General features: G+C 45.5%; 1 protein-coding gene and 1 non-coding gene across 2 annotated transcripts in view; both read left to right on the top strand.

The window, feature by feature from the left end:
• The window catches only part of TRIM44 (tripartite motif containing 44), a 511,513-nt gene that overhangs the window by 426,653 nt on the left and 68,300 nt on the right, over positions 1 to 16,560 (top strand). The gene's annotated exons all lie outside the window — the stretch shown is intronic.
• Positions 7,784 to 7,923, top strand: LOC147729233 (U4 spliceosomal RNA). Its single transcript, XR_015309238.1, has one exon. It is a non-coding gene; the product is annotated as a U4 spliceosomal RNA (small nuclear RNA).

Genomic DNA, 16,560 nt, shown 5'->3' with positions numbered 1-16,560 from the left:
ATTGCAACGCCGGTGTTCCCACACTGGTACACACCTCTAGGGTCTGTGTCTAAAGTTTTGTGTTCCTAGGTTTAGCGGAAGTATCTTTTAGTTCACTTTAACTGACTTTTACGCACCATTGACAGTGCATTGGTGCGCGCCGCACTTTCCGTGCTGCACCCGTCTCCTGTGGGCTACTCCCGACTTCATCATTGCTAGTCCTGACTGCTCCCAGCGAATCTCTAGGCCCTAGGCCTAACCATTGTTCGATAAGTGTTACTTATACCACTTTTTTAATATATGGTCTGAGTGGCCACCCGCCCTCATCCATAAACGTGCAACTTTATATGTGTAACAGTGCTTTTGATTTAACGCTTGTGCCCCTTTCCTCATAAAGAGTACTGGGGAGTAATTTAGAAATAAATACATATATTTTTATAATATATACTTGTGTGGTGTCCTTTCATTTGATTACAGGATTGTATGTGGTAAAACAGCTCGCTTAACACGACCTCTTAAGTTAAGCCTTTAAGGCTGCTTAGTCCATGCTACCACTAGGATAGCTTGTCTACAAGGTTGACTTACAACCTGACATCTTTGGGGTTTGTTTGGACTGATACCCAGTGGTTCCAGAATTGGAAACACTACATATCAGGCCAACTTCTCACAGCCTGCAAGACAAAAATGTGATGAGGAGTGTCGTCCTACGCACATCAAAGGACAGAGAGAGACTTAGGAGAGAGAGAGTAGAGGAGAGAGAGAAAGCGGGTAGAAGAGAGAGAGAGAGAGAAGAAGAGAGAGAGTAGACGGGCCGCAGACATGGCACCCTCCGCACCATGCATCCACGCTGCGCTGGCCACCAGGTCTCACGTCTGGTGATGGGACCATCTAACACCATATAATGGTATGAACCAGGGTACCCGGAAACATTGCAGCCTGCATATCCGCTCAGCCTAATGGGTGCCACTAACTCTGTGACCCCGGAAGTGGGGCCACGTTGTGGTAGGCCCCGCAGGATGCTGGCGCAGCCTACACTGTGGTCCAGCCAGGCACACAAATCCTGGGCAGCCGGACCGCCAGGACGGGACATCATTGCAGGCTACACAACTGCTCAGCAGCTCAAGGTGCCAATGACTCAGTGCACCCTAAGTCACCGTCGCGGGGTGCCTGTGCCGGCCGCAATCCAGCGTCTGCCACAAACCCTGTCCAATCCCATTCAGCGTCCCATGGCGGGGTGCCTGTGCCTGCCGCAATGCAGCGTCTGCCACAAACCCTGTCCAACCCCAGTCAGTGTACCCGTGGTGGGGTGCCTGTTTAGGCTGCTCCGCAACGACTGCCACAAACCCTGTGCAAACCTAGTTCGCACTATGTGGTGGTAGGCCTGTGCAGGCTGCAACGCAACGACTGACATAAACCCTGTCCAAACCCATGTGGTGGCAGGCCCGTGCTGGCCGCAAGACCTCGGGTCCGCCATCCAGTCACCACGGGCAGAGGGGTATGTTACGTCGTCGGCCCCTTATATTTGCGGGGTCACATGGCCTGTGCCGCCTGTACCGGGCGGGTGGGGTATGTGTACAAACCTGCCCTCAGGGAGTGGCTGTGACATGCTGACAACGAGACCAGTGACCTGCACAACACCAGCGAGTATGCCTACGACGGGTAGCAACAAGACCCCCCCCCCCACTTCACCCCCCCCGGGAGCATGAGCGGAGTGGTCTGGCCTGCCGTACGCTGAAATAGGGCCGGGCTTCAGAAAATGAGTTGTGAGCACTGGGCATGGTTCAGTCCATGTCCAGACTAGAAAGTGGCTGCTGCGTGTGTCCCTGTTGCGGTGTCCCCGGGACCCCTGACACAAATTGCCATGTTACTCCCTCTGACTACCATTCCACAGGTTGTGCATCATTGGCGCAAGGGAAATCACTGTCACATTCATCCACACATACTTGCATGATTGAGGAAAGATATGACCCAGCACTGCGTCACTGGATGTTTATTGCACATCCAGTGCTTTTCCGCAGCTGGAGCGGTACAGGGCAATGCCGAATATACTAAACTGTCTGTGCCCGATGTTGGCCAGCTAGAGTCCATCCGTGGAAGAGAAGTACTGCGGAAGAGGAGGGGTGCAGTCCGCAGTCTGGTTGCTGTGTCATTGGCAATCAAATAGGATGTGGCGGTCCATATCGCTGTCCAAGGTGAGTGAATCTTAGTGAATCGGAGCTCAGTGGAAGGTTATGAGTCCACATGCGGGACCAACCAGGAACTGGCCAGGTGGCGGAAATGTATGCTACTGAGCCCTTCCGATCACAAGCCCATCTACGCTCTCGTCCCCGGATATGTGCCGTGCCCCACCTGGGGGGGTTGCTGTACCGGCTGCAGCACTGGGTGGAATGTCTGCCACACTGTGTGGCACTGTCTGCTCAAGTGCCAGAGGTGGTATGTATGCCACAGTGTGGCACTGCTACCTCAGGTGCTGAAGGTGGAATTTCTACCACACTGTGTGGCACAGACACCCTAGGTGCCGAAGTTGTTAGGCCTGCTGCACAGGGAGGCGGACATGTGGATGGTGTGGGGTCAGCTGCATTCAAGATCGCCTCGCCTCGTGGCTGCAATGCCATGATGAGGATCTGCAGGGCTTGGTAGATCCCTGCTATATTCCGCTGATGTGTAGCGGTGGCTGCCATCCTTTAAGCCTCCATTCGCACCCTGTCCTCCATGAGCCTCCGCATGTGTGCCAGCTCACGGCTGGTATCACTGCAGCCACTTTGAGTGGACAGGTGCCATGACTCCAGCGTTGTCAGTCAGGGCTCGTTGGAGATGATGGAACGGGGCTACACACCCAAGAATGGCGTCAAGTTTGGCTGCCATGTTGCCGAAACCCAAACGCACCTGCTCTGCGGTGTCCCTCTGGCCCTCCAACACATGGCATTGGAAGGCCAAGTGTTGTTCCTGGGGTTCTTGGGGGGGTGCTGGGGCTGCCTCCTGCTGGGTGGTTTGGGTAGATGGTGGGGTCTCATTGATGCAGCTGGCCTGCCCTGATCCTGGAAGTAAGTTGCTGATGGAGTCCATGATGTCTTGGATGGCTTGGGTGTCGTTGGTGGTGTTGGCCTCCTCGTTATCAGTGAAGAGTGTTTTGGGACTGCTCTGCAGGAGGTGTTAACGGTGCCACTGCGAAGTGAAGGGGAGATGGTGTATTACGAAGTGTCCACATGTTTGTAGCCGCATGGTACAAGTTGACATTCAGACAGCATGGCATTGTACAATGACAGTCTGTACATCTGGGCGAGGACCCCGAGTCATTGTGGGTATGCACTTTGGTGTGCTGAATTGTGCATGTGTGCCATTGTGCCCTTCTACTCCCTTCCCCCCAGTACCTGGTGGTCCCTCACCCTGTTGCAGTTGTGATGTGTTCTGTTGAGCAGTGTCCGATTCCCCGACTCCGGCCACAGTCTCCACACTGATGACTGTTGACACCAGCTCCTCCATGTCATCCAGCTCGTGCTGTGGCGCTGGGCCCCCACCTCCAGTCTGCGTTGCTGCCATCTGGTTGGCGGAGAGTTTCTCCTTGGTCCACCGCTTGATGTCATTCCATCGCCTCTAGACCTCGTCCATTGTCCTCTTGTGCTTCCCGACTGCATTCACTTTGTCCACTATGTCCCGCCATATTCAATTTTTGGTGCCCAATGACACAGAGGTGACGAACAGTTGGTGATGGTGTTGCATCACCTCTGTGACTTTGATCCTGTTCACCTGCGGACTGAACTACATCTCCGTCTTCATCTACTTCTCTTCCTTGCCCTTCCCTGTCTACGAGGTCCCAGGCTGGTCCTCCGGGATGCTTGGGGGTTGCGTTCGTTCTCTGCGCCTACTCTGGCAGCCTCCATGGTGCTAGAGTGTTGGTCAGTTTGTGTTTGTGTGTGTTCTACTTTTATTATGATTTTTCCTGCCTGCCAGGTGTGTGTTGCAGGCCTGGCGCTGCTTATCGCCGGTTTCCTCATCGTGCTTGGGCCCATTGCATGCTACCTGCGTGTTGTGAATTCCACGTTGTCCTGGGATTATGTTTCCGCGATGGACTGAGATGTTGAATGGTGCGTTACGCTACTCTTGCGGTAGTTATCACACATTCTTGTGAATATACCCCTTATTCTCCTTCTGACTAAAAATGAAGAATAAAATGTGCAGTGTAGTATAAATATGCGCCATGTCCTTTAAGCCAGGTTCGTACTATAAAAAGAACGCAATTTTATTTTATACTTTCCACCAAGGTGCCTCGTGAGAACTTACCATACGGCGCTCTCTCTTGGAGTTCAGTCACCCGACACTCTGGCAGTCCAGTGACCCTCTAATAGACAGTTTATCCGCCTCTGTGTTTGGTGGGGTCAAACCACAACCATTCTTGAAGGTCCCGCCCCCATTGACACATCCTCCATCCCGGGGCTCCGCTCAGGTGCACTCAGTGGGGTGGGTGGTTGTAGCACCATCACAGTCAGTTGCTCTGTTACCGCCAACCGGAGGTCAGGCTAGGGCAGGGGATTTCGAACTGTGGGGCCCGACCACCAGGGGGGTCGTGGAGTGATAGAAAGTGGGTCCCACATTCCAGGTCACACTTCTGTCTATTATTACTATTTCCAAAAAGGTGTCCTGGGGCTAATAACCATCTGCCGGCTGAAATGGCAAATAAGAAAAACACAGAAGGGGAAGGAGAACCAGCCAAAGGGGGTAACCTACAGGGTATAGAGACAAGTTTTTATAGCTTCCTAAAGGATAATAGATTAATGGTGGAACGAAGCAAAGGTGGGTGCAAGTTTCATAACTGTGCAGCTGCACCAAAACAGTGAGGCCGACTATTCATGTTTTTTTGCAGTAGGGAACAATAAGAAGATTGGCACAGGCCGAGAGGAGCATACGGGTGTGCCCAGTGAGGAGAGATGAGAGGGTGAGAGTAGATGGGATGAGAGAGGACAGCATGGGAGCGAGAGAATTAGATTGAAGAGGTCAGGAATGAGGAGAAATGTGAAGTGCTGAAGAGGTGCAGAAACGCAAGAGAAGTGAGTGTGAGCGAAAGGTGATTGCACGGAGAAGGGATACTGTTAAACGGTGAGAGAAGATAGCTGAGTGATGATCTGTGACATAAAAAGAGAATTTGGTATGGTGTGAGTGAGGGACAACAGCGATGAGGGAAGAGAGGGAGTACTGAGGTGGGTGCTGAGGTAATAGGGGAGAGGGACGTAGGTTCAAGAAGGTGTGGAAGAACAAAGGGGAGATGTGAAAGATGAATGGTGGACTGGAGAGATATAAGATACAAATAGACAGAAATTTGCAGGAAGAGACGAGGTGAATGAGAGGCGCTGAGGGTAGAGAGAGGTGATGTGTCCAGAGAGGCCATGAGATAAATTCGAGAGGAAGGTAGTGAAAGACAGAATGGCAAGAGGTGATTAAACATGAAGTAAGAGGTTGAATGGGGAGAGTTCAGAAGTTGTAAAAAGGGGTGAAAGAAAATGGCCTGTAAAGTGAGAGAGGGATCCAGGTTTGGAAGAGGAGAGTGGGATGGAAGGGAGGGGTGAGAGGAAAGTGGCATGGGTAAACTGCTTAACTCTGCATAAGGCTGCCAGGATTTTTAGGGGCCCTTGCTGCTCCTGGCCAGTGCCAGGTGAGCTTCTAATGTGGCAGCACTTATTCCTGCAGAGTGGAAGGCCCTTCACAAAGGTTCACTAGACACCTTTCCTCAGTGTTACTGTGTGTAAAAATGTCAAAATAAAGCATTATTTATTTTTTCTCACCATACAATTTAGTCGAGCCTGCCGCATACTTTGGTCCTCACCTGCCTCATAATTCCAGTAGCTTTGCCTATAGGTTTAGAATTGTTTGTCGGGGGTCCTTACGCCTGAAAATTTTGACTGGGGCGGGGTCTTGGCATCCAAAAGTTTGAAGACCTCTGGGCTAGGGTGTTCTAATGTCGCCTGTGCTCTGCTATATGAAGGAGAAAGGACCTTTCATGGCGCTCCCGCTTCTGGCGTGCATTGTTCAGCATGGAGATCAGAGCGCCTGACTCATCTCGCGCTGCTCCCGGCGCATAAACGCCACATATGTCCACACATTGTGTAGCCCTGGGAATTTGTCAACTCCTGCCCCGCCACTCTTCTTGCTACCGGAAAGCTGTTGTTTGATTGATAATGTACACCCTCTTCAGATCTATAGGTCACCTGTGGTAACTTTGTAGCTCTATTCATTTACAGTAAAAGTGCTAAAAAAAAATCCGAAGCTTAAAAGGGGAAATTAAGTTCAAATTGTTTATTGTGTTTATCAGTATTTTGTCTGTAGGGCATTTTCTGATATTATCCATGTATTTAAGCAGTGACTTCTATGTTTAGTTAGTTCCAGGATTGATGCTGTGTGATGTCACGGTGGTTGGAATGTTTAGCATGAGAGTGCCTGTGGGCATTCCAGGCCTTGTCGGGCTCCTCTGTTCATTCTCTGGTAGGTCCCCGAAGGGACCCGAGTTCTCACTTTATTATCTCGAGAAATAAACCCCTCTTCTGTTAACTGTTTGGCCTGTGGAGCCTCCTCCTTCTACCCAGAGAGCCTGAATTGGCGACGAGGATCGGACCGAGCCCACCCGTGCAAGCACAAAGAAGTCACTGTCTAAATACATAGATAATAAATATAATAAATTGATCTAAATATATGATGATTATTATGAAAACATAACACAACATGGTTGTTGTGGAAAACTCACTAACTGTAATTTCCCTTATAGCTGTAAGACAATTAGTAACCCTCTGCAGTCTCAGTAGAGAGGCCAATAATTGAATTTGTGTAAAAAGTGAATCCTGTTTTGTTCCACTGGGGCAGACGCATATTGATGAGTGATGACCTCGACTGAGGAGCCTCCTTTGCTGCTGAGAGCCTCGCGCTAGTGGCTCTGGTGTGAGTGTAGTGCAGCCAGTGGGACACGATGCGCTCGCCTGGTGGACGTCTTCAATCATAAATTATGCGCAGGAGAGAGTTGTCTAAATTATGTGTCAAGACAGTCAAATTATGAGGCATATTCTGTGCAATATTTAATCCTAATTTGCCATTTTAATACCTGTTGCTGCAAATGAGATCCTGACACCGTTCAAACTACAAAGTTAAGTTGAGCAGGAAAAGTATATACATTCACCGGAGCCCGCGAAACATGTTTCACTATAAATTAGGATTTTGCATTGAAAAGAAAGTAACATTTACAACGTGCACGCGCAGCACAAAACAGCTCAACATGTGGATGTCATGCAATAAAAGGTGCGCCTCTTTTATTCTGTGGCCACAGTTCGGTATTAGTACTACCTTTCACTCCGTGTCTCTGCTTTGAGCTACTAGAAGCCGTTTGACCCATTGCAACATAGGATCTCAGAGCAGAAGTGTACATTACATATGTGAAGCGTAAGTGTCTCAAGGGAGCACTGTAAGATTTAAGACTTCAGGCCCAGAAAAGAGAAGTAATATTATTAAGATGTTCTTTATTCAAAGTGCCCTATAAAAATAACTTATTTTGAGGACATATCTGTGGTGTCACAGGAATTTTTGCTCAAGTGGTGACCGCGACCTTTGAAAGGAAATGCTAATTAGCATATGTACCCCCAGAATCCTTTGCGCACAATACATCGTGTTTATGAGGCTGCCAGGTACTAGAGTGCAGTTCAGAGTGTTGCTCCTGGTGAGTTATTGTTATCTGCGTCACAGAGTGTTATGTGAGGGTGACTTTTGCTCGCTGTAGGTGTCCTAAGTTTCATTTCCGGTGCGTACCTCGAGTGACTTACCTCTCTTTAGCTTTGCGCAGTGGCAGTATCGTAGCCAATGAGGTCGAACCGAGGCGCGATTATTGCTTATTGAAAACTTTACCCAATACCCCGCTGTGGCGACTTGAAATATAGTCGACATTGCAATTTTTGACAGTCTCCGAGGAGGCTGATTTTACTGTCAAAGAAAGAGAACTGAGGAACTGAATAAGAGGGACAACTCCGACTGGATCTGAATTTAGGCTTTTAACCACATTAGGTTATTATGGTTTTAATTTGTATTAGTATTCATGAGGGGTGCCTAAAACATTATTTTGTGAAATAACCGAGCGAGTTATGTGTTTTTGTCTGCATATGTATTTAAAAATCCCAAATGAAATCCGACACACACATTACCATACCTGACTTAACGCACCTGTACCCAACTAATTACTACAGAAGACATTTATGGGGGGGGGGGGGTAAGGGAGACTCCAAACACCTCCCTTTAGCTAGTGCCAATGGCAGCAGTGTGAGTACATTAGAGTAAGAAACCCTGAAACACTCAAAGGCCCCCTGCTATGGAACTCCCTCCCCTCACAGCTGAGACAAATTTCTAATCTCTTTTCTTTTTGGAAAAAATTAAAAACATACCTATTTACCCTAGATTAACTTACTTCTGCTTCCCACACTGTCATCCCCTACATGTCTCTCAACCCTTACAGAAGCTACGCGCGGAGATACCCCTTCGGGGCTGATTCAGGCGCGTTATAAGATTATAAATAAATAAAATAAATAAAACAACAGTGTCTTCTGTGCAGAGGTCATTAGAAATTGATAGGTTTGTTGTGAAGGCACAGAGGTATTCTTTGGGGCGGAGGCATCAATATTCCAGCAGGTGCAGTGGCACCGGGGCCCAGTGCAGCGTAGTTACTGCTGTGTTTCTCTACCCACCCAGACGACGGCACCTATTTTTAGATTTATGTTTAAAAAACGTTGTTGTCAGTAAATGTCACCCACTGATCAAATCTAATGTAGTAAACAAATAAAAAAATTAAGGTGATGGAGTCAACCCTATTACATGTAAAGCGTTTCCTACATGACGGTTGTTTGACGACTAGCATCATAATCTGCCAAGCTGCCATGTATTACGATGGCCCGGCTGGTGCTCTGCCTCTTAGGGCCGAGCTCGAGCCCTGATCGCCTCTGTTGAGCGGTTGGTCCTCCAACTCTAAGGCCGAGTGTCTCTGAGCTTGCGGGAGGGATTTCCTGGTCACCATGTCGGAGAGGAGCTGGTGCAGCCGCTCCAACTGTCGGCTTTGGAAGATGGATCCTGGTTCAATCCCGGCCTCAGCTCAACACCGTGTGATTCTGAGCAAATCACTGAATCTCCTTTTTTTTTTTTTTTTTTTTTTAACTCTTTTTATTTTTTTTTTCCAATGGCAGAGGCAGAACAAATACAGGGATGTAACAAGATACAGCAAAAAAGAAAAATAAGGCAATAACACTCAATAGTACAATTCAAAACAAACATATAACTCAGATACTATTTCCTGAAGATATAATCATGGTTGAATTAAATCCAATTATCGATAGGGAGCCATACCTTCCTAGCAAATAACTTTTTTCTTCGTCCTTTCAGTTTATAAACTGCATTGTCCATTCGGTACGTGTCTAGTAGCTTACCTAACCATTGTTCAAATGATGGTGGATCAGCATCTAGCCATCTTGAAGTTATACAGAGACGATAGATAGACATTCCAATGAAGAAAAAAAGCTCTTGATCAACAGATAAACTCTCGGATGGGAAATATAAACCAAAGATAGTGACAGAAGGGCATAGTTTGATATTAACATCAAGCAAATTGGTCAAAAAGTTCTCAATCTTATTTTTATATACACTAAGTTTAGGACAACTAAAGAACATATGGCATGAATCAGCTGCTAGAATCCCACACCGGCTACAGTTGATACCTTTCGTAGCGTTCCATTTAGCAAGTTTAGCAGGTGTGTAATACAAATCCAAAGAGGCCATATAGTGTTGGCTTTTAAGAGAACTATTAATTAATACTGTATTACTAATCTCAAATGCCCTTGCCAGATCAATCCCTTCTATAGACAGTTTCCTCTCCCACTTCTGGGCTTGTTGAGCGAGGTCATCGTGCAGCCTGTTAATCATTAACTGATATAATGTACCAATACGGGAACCCTTCCTACCACTCTCCAAGATATCATTAGACTCCATTTCATCACTATAAAGAAGGTTTTTTTTTTCCAAAAAGCTGCGAATTTGTAGATACTTAAAAAAATCATTTCTAGAAAGACTAAATGTGTCTTGGAGTTTGGAGAATGACATTAAAATCCCATCTAAGTACATTTGCCCTATTGAGTGAATCGGTCCCAAACAAAGTCGAGAAATAGGGGTGCTTAGAGGAATCCCAGAAGTTGGAATGTTACAGCATATAGGTGTATAAAAATTATATTTAGAAATAATCCGCAGCGCTTTATTCATCTGTCTCCAAGCCAGAAATGCAGAAAGAAAGATCTTAAATTTCGTTTTTTTGTAATAGCTCTGCTCCGTAAAAATCAGTAGCGATTGACACGCGTGATCACCCATAAGCATTTCAAAAATAGATGGGGCCTTCCAGATTTCGTCGGCATGATCGTGGAATAATAAAAATTTGATAGTTTTAAGAGTAATGGCCCAATAATATATTCTGAAATTCGGGAATCCTAACCCCGCACGTCCTTGCGGAAGAGTACACCACTTAAGAGATCTTCTAGAACGACGATACCCCCATAAAAATCTAGACAGCATCCTATCTATTTTATTGAAGAGAGACATAGAAAAGAATAGGGGAATAGTACGAAAAAAATAAAGAAATTTTGGGAAAATTAGCATCTTAATGACATTGGTCCGTCCAAATAAAGATAAATGTAAGTTGTTTAACCGTTCCAAGGTCCTATTGGTAGATAAGAGTAGAGGGTCCAAGTTTAATCCAACGATATCATCTATTTTAGAGGATAAAATTACCCCAAGGTATATAGCGGTGGTATTAATTGGGAGATCAGTGGGTGTACCTGTCTTAGAATGTATGATTTGGGTTTTTGAAACATTCAATTTGTACCCATAAAATTTGCCAAATTCACTAGCAACTTCGATTATTTTAGGTAAAGCAGTGGATGAATCAGGGGTTACAATGGCCACGTCGTCTGCGTATGCTAAAACTTTGTGATCTATTTCCTGGAGTCGGATTGGGGGAATGCCAGGTTCTGTAATTAATCTGTTCAAATAAGGTTCTAAATAAAGTGCAAATAAAAGTGGAGAGCAGGGGCACCCTTGTCTGGTCCCCCTAGTAATAGAAAATGATCTGGAAATGTCAGTACCTAGTCTTATAACTCCTTTTGCATTGAAATAAAGTGACTGTACAGCCTTAATAAATTGTAATGGAAAACCCTTCCATTCTAACACTGACCAAAGGAACCCCCAGTCTACTCTGTCGAACGCTTTTTCAGCATCGAGTAAAATCACTCCGACTGGGGATTCCTTTGCTTGGGCCCAATCCAGCAGTGCAATAACACGTTTAACGTGATCTGTAGTATCCCTATGTTTGATAAACCCGTGTTGAATGTGAGAGACCAGACCAGCCATGACATTATTTAACCTATTGGCAAGAATTTTGGAATATATCTTGCTGTCTGCCGTGATGAGGGAAATGGGGCGATACGAACCAAGTTCCTTTGGGTCCTTGTTCTTTTTTACAAAAACAACTATGATAGCAGTCGACCAGGAATCAGGAGGTTTATCTTGAAATGCTGCGTTAAAAATTTTTAGTAATTCTGTCTTCAGCAGATGTCTGAACGTCCGATAAAATTCGAGGGGGATCTGATCGGACCCCATGGCTTTGCCGGCAGCTAGGCTCAAAATAGCCTCTTCAATCTCTTCCCAGCTTATTGGCCTAGCAAAGAGATCGACATCATCTGTACGCAATGACAGTTGATCGGAGTTTTGGAGATAGTTTATAGGATTAAGAGTCTTATCAACTTCGTTATTATAGTCATTATATAATGTCTTATAGAAACCATGAAATGCGTCTAATATCCCTGCCTTATTCTCTTGAAGGACCCCATTAATATCTTTGATGCATTGTATCTCATTAAAAGTAGATTTTTGACGTAAACGCTGTGCTAAAACTTTTCCCGTACGTTCACTAAGTTCATAGCGTTCTGTTCTGTGTTGTTTAAATTTTATGGCTACTTCTTCAGCAATATGTGTACGGAGTCCTGCACGTTCAGTAGTTAGTCGAATTTGTGCATCTTCTATATTGACATTATTTTTACAGGCGGTGGATAATTCAAACTCTGCCAGCCTAACCTTATTTAGCCTATCCTTAAAGTCTTTTTGATTTTTTTGCCTTCTATAATTAGCGAAACTAATAGTCTCCCCCCGTACAACGGATTTAAAAGAATCCCAGACTACCTGTGGAGAGGCAGAGTCATTATTTATAGAAAAATAATCTTTGATAATAGTGACCATGGACTGGAGGTACTCTTCGTCCAATAATAAGCTCCTCTGAAATGACCAAGATCTATTTAAGCTTTGATGATCCGTGGGGAATTGAATCTCCGCAATGATGGGATTATGGTCCGAAATAACCTGTGGTAGTATTTCAATACGGGTTTGCTCCAGAAAAACCGAAGAAACAAAAAAATAATCTAGACGGACAAATTTTCGGTGGGGGGTGGAGAAGAAAGTATAACCGGGGTCATTGCAATGAAACTTATTCCAAACATCGGTTAACCCGTTACACAATACCAGATCTCTTAAAGCTTTATACGCTTGAATCTTACGACCCGTATATCTGTTTCCTAGTTTAATATCCCAATTGGCTGGTATATGAATATTGAGATCCCCACACACTATAATCGGTTGTGTCCAAGTAGATAGCTCTGTGTTAATGAGGTTAAATAATTCAGCATCATCCAAATTTGGGCCATACAGACAGCATAGAGTAAATCTACAGCTACCAATTTTTAATTCCGCAAGCCCCCATCTCCCCCATTTATCGGAAGATGTTTTAACGCACTTCCCTACTCCCTTTCGCATACAAATAGCAACACCTCTCTTGATACCCATTTGCTTAGATGAAATCAGAACTTCTAATCCAAGATTATTCAGGAGAGAGCGTTTGTCCCATGAAATATGGGTTTCCTGAACACATAACAAGTCAATATTCAGAGTTTGTAACATTGTACGAAACATAGCTATCTTCTTTAAATCATTAAGACCATTAATGTTGATAGTGCATATTCTCAACCTTTTATACATTTCAAAAACAATATGAAAAAACGATTGTTGCTCATCATCATAAACATTTGCTCCCCTACATTAGACTTTGTATGCCTTATAACCATCACTGTATTGAACACCTCGGCCTTAGTAGCCATCCCTATATTGAACACCTCAGCCATACACCCCCACCACCACCCGTTGCCCATTCCCACCCCCACCCTGAACCCCAGAACCCCTCCCCCCACCCTCCCCACTATAGGAGGCACAGGAACCATCAGTTCCTGAAAAATATGGATGCCGTGTCCCTGGCTCCTAGCATCTTTACCAAAGAAAGAAAGAAAATGAGAACGGAAAAGAAAACAGGAGAGAAGGAATACTCAAAATTCAGACAGATTCAGACAAAGAATGAGAAGGAGTATAAAAAACGTTTAGGAACTAAATAGATAGGAGTCCTGCATTAGGATGAGAATTATTACTAAGTATAGTTCCTAAGCATATACTCTGGAATTTACATAAAGCACGTCTAAGCTCATCCAAATCGTTCAAAGAGAGTCTAGATACTCCTTAGCTTTAATTGTTGAAATGAAAAATTTTGTTTGGCCTTTAAATATAGTTTTAAGTTTTGCGGGGCCTTGAAGAAATACTGCTACTTCCTTCTTCTGAAAGTCAGGGATTAGTTGCTTCAAATGCCAGCGTTGGGCCACAGTAGCTTGGCAGTAGTCTGGTCGCACGAAAAACTGAATACCAAGACCATCCGCTTTCTTATCTGGTCTTGCATTGACAAAGATAGCTTCACGAGCAAGAAAATTATTAAATGAAACCAAAATGGCCCTGGGATAGCTTTCTTGACCTTGTCGCGGTTTCCTCGCGGTGAAAGGGAATCGGTGAGCTCGTTGTATCTCCCGGGCCCAATCCCAATCGGTGATTTCTGGGAAAGCATCACCTAATAGATTAATAATAAACCGCCTCGGGTCACCTCCTTCTTTGTTTTCAGGGATTCCCAAGAAACGCAAGTTGCTTCTGCGGGCCTGATTTTCCAAGCTGGCTAGCTTATCAGATAGATCATTTTTTTGTGTTTTAAAGTCTCCTACTTCTTGTCGTTGAGCCATACATTCCTCTTCCAGCACGGCTATCCTGGCCTCTGCTTCAGTGACCCTGTCCGCAGTCTCTGAACATAATTTAATTGCACGGCGTACTGCATTTTTGACTTTGGCACATGTCATTTGCGTGCGTTGATTCTCGGCCTTACTTTCTGCCCGATGAGTCATCATAGTGTCAAATATCGTTTTCAATGTTATCTCTTCATTATTATCTGATGGTGAAATTGGGTCGGGTGAGCCATTATGATTAGGGCCGAGAGTGTCGTCAGCAGCAGAAGCAGTAGCAGCTAAGTCGGGAGATAGAGAATTCACCTCATTTGATGGCCTGAGAGTAGTCTCTTTACTCACTGCGCGAGAGGATCTTTTCTTCTTCGGCCTCTTTTTAATGATGGTAGCTGTATTTGCATTGTCAGGGCTGAGGCTACTCTCTCCGGCGGAAGATAAGCTCTCACAGCTGATGTCTGCCCACTCTTTATTTGCACCTGTTGCTTCATCAGATGAAAGATCTGAGAGAGAATAAAAGTTTTCAGGAAGTTCCTGATTATGCTGCTGCGAGATAGTTTCTGTTTCAGCTCGCAGATCACTAGATAGGTCGTTTGATACCAAAGATAATGATGGAAGTGAGCATGACCGATTGGGAATGGCCCCACCGGGAACTGCAATTCCCATAATGCCCTTCCTCAAAGAGTCAGTCGGTATCGGAGCCGTTATCACATTAGAAGAAATATTAGTTTTGTTCTGAATACCGCTGCAAATAGATGGTTGACAGGAGAGCTGAGCAGTTGTTGAATCAGTGCTTTGATTATCCATGCTTGCATTATCGGTGCCATTGTCTAAAATTTTCTTTTTAGCGGCATGTTTCTCAAACAAGTCTGGCAATGTTTGTAATACATTGGATTTAGTAGCAACCCCCTTATTGGAGCTCTTACCCGGTTTTGTGGTAATCTTGCCAGAAATCAATGGTGCTGCCTCTGCCATCGCGACCTCCACGCTCACTTGTTCCACGTCCTTCAGCTTAGACCCAATATCGTTTTTCTTGCTGCTACGTGTTGCAATGGAAGGGGGAAGCGGCGTCCTCTTTTTCTTTCGTGAACCCCCTCTGCCAGGAAAAACGCTCCTCTGTACCCAGCAGAGACAGAGTGTAGCGCGCCACAGCGGAGACCGCCGTCGGAGCTCTGAAAAATTTAGAAGCATTCGTGAACACCGCCTGTCACGAGGATAGTTTGTTGCAAGTGATAGTTTGTAGCAGCCTGTTAGAACTATGTATAATGCAGCGTAGTTCACTTGTCTTCTAGCAATATTCGCCGGTTTGAAACCCTTTTTGTTCCAAACAAAACGCCTCTCAGTCGCTGAAAGCACTGATTCAAGTCCCGTAGGTAGTGGGCGGAAGTGGACAACGCCTCTCAGCCGCTCAGCTTCTCAGCCTCTCGATCTCCGCACAGCTCCGGGGCAGCCTCTGCAAACAGCGGAAAACAGCGGTAAACAAACGGTAAATGCTCCGTCCAGCTAGCCGGGATCATGCTGACTGCAGATATGTAGGTAAGGTGCACCGCTAATTTTTAAAAGCGGAATATCCCTCTTCCCTTCTCTTCCCTGCACATCAAAACGCCAGGAGCGAGGGAGCTAGCTGCCTACACAGCCTTCCCCACGGCAGCCATCTTGCCCCTACAAATCACTGAATCTCCTTGTGACTAAAAATGAAGAAACAAAACGTGCAGCGTAGTATAAATATGAGCCATGTCCCCTGGGCCGGATTCGTACTGAAAAAGAAGGAAAACATAGTTATTTTATCCTTTCTACCAAGGTGCCTGGTGAGAACCCACCACACGGCTCTCTTTCTTGGAGTTACATCACCAGATACTGTGGCAGTCTAGTGACCAAAGACTGGACAGTTTGGGATTCCGACAGCGTTCAAACTTCAAAGTTATATTGAGCAGGAAAAGTATATACATTCACCGGAGCCCGCGGAAAACATGTTTCACTATAAATAAGGATTTTGCATTGAAAGAAAGTAACATTTACAATGCGCACGTGCAGCAGAAAACAGCTCAGCATGTGGATATCACGCAATGAAAGGTGTGCCTCTTTTATTCTGTGGCCACAGTGGGTATTATTAGTACCTCCTTTCACTCCGTGTCTCTGCTTTGAGCTACTAGAAGCCGTTTGACCCAATGCAACATAGGATCTCAGAGCAGTATTGTAAAGTACATATGTGAAGCGTAAGTGTCTCCAGGAAGCACTGTAAGATGTAAGACTTCGGGCCAAGAAAAGAAAATTGAAATTATTAAAATGTTCTTTATTCAAAGTGCCCTATAAAAATAACTTATTTTGAGGACATATCTGTGGTGTCACAGGAATTTTTGCTCAAGTGGTGACCAGGTCCTTTGACTGTAAATGCTAATTAGCATATGTACCCCCAGAATCCTTTGCGTAC

The sequence above is a fragment of the Lissotriton vulgaris genome, chromosome 2_2, assembly GCF_964263255.1.
Source record: "Lissotriton vulgaris chromosome 2_2, aLisVul1.2, whole genome shotgun sequence".
NCBI classification, from domain to species: Eukaryota; Metazoa; Chordata; class Amphibia; order Caudata; family Salamandridae; genus Lissotriton; species Lissotriton vulgaris.
Note: the sequence above shows the minus strand (reverse complement) of the source record. Positions and strands in the feature narration are given on the sequence as shown.